Genomic DNA, 566 nt, shown 5'->3' on the forward strand with positions numbered 1-566 from the left:
GAAACAGTAACTTTTACATAGCTAGCTTTTTTTAGCTTTTCGCGTTCTCTCCTCTAGGAAGATTGGTTTGCTTCTTTTTTGCGACCTCTTCCACTAGGCACCGAAACTACCACGTTTTCTTGCAGTTTTCTAAGTTCATACGAAGAGGAGACATAGCAAGAGTAGTTAACATTTCATGCTATTTTTTTCAGAATATAGAAACATTTTTCACTCTGCTGTTAGCGGACATGAAACCCACCAAAAACTAAAAATCTAAAACAAAATACATAGCGCACTTTGCGAGTGGACTACTCAATTGTTGAATATGCCATATTATTTGTCCCTTCTTTTTATACAATTAAGGAGCGGCTGAATGGTTTAACGATGTTAGCGGTACATAATGATGTGCCGATTACAACACAAGAAGTAATTGAAAAAATTTGTGTTAAGCAACGAAGCTTAAAAAACGCTTTATAAGTAATAAGATTTTGTAGACTTGTACATAAATAAATGTTAATAGATACGCGTAAATATATAAATATGCAGATATATTCAATGTGTAAAAACTGAAGTGTATACTAACGAAA

The 566-nt window shown here is 33.2% G+C and overlaps 1 protein-coding gene across 2 annotated transcripts in view; it reads right to left on the minus strand.

Annotated features, from left to right (window-relative positions):
• Positions 1-566, minus strand: part of LanB2 (laminin subunit gamma-1) — a 28963-nt gene that overhangs the window by 20846 nt on the left and 7551 nt on the right. The gene's annotated exons all lie outside the window — the stretch shown is intronic.

This window comes from Rhagoletis zephyria, unplaced genomic scaffold (genome assembly GCF_001687245.7).
Source record: "Rhagoletis zephyria isolate East Lansing unplaced genomic scaffold, Rhagoletis_zephyria_1.1 Rzeph_scaffold_03037, whole genome shotgun sequence".
In the NCBI taxonomy this organism is placed as follows: Eukaryota; Metazoa; Arthropoda; class Insecta; order Diptera; family Tephritidae; genus Rhagoletis; species Rhagoletis zephyria.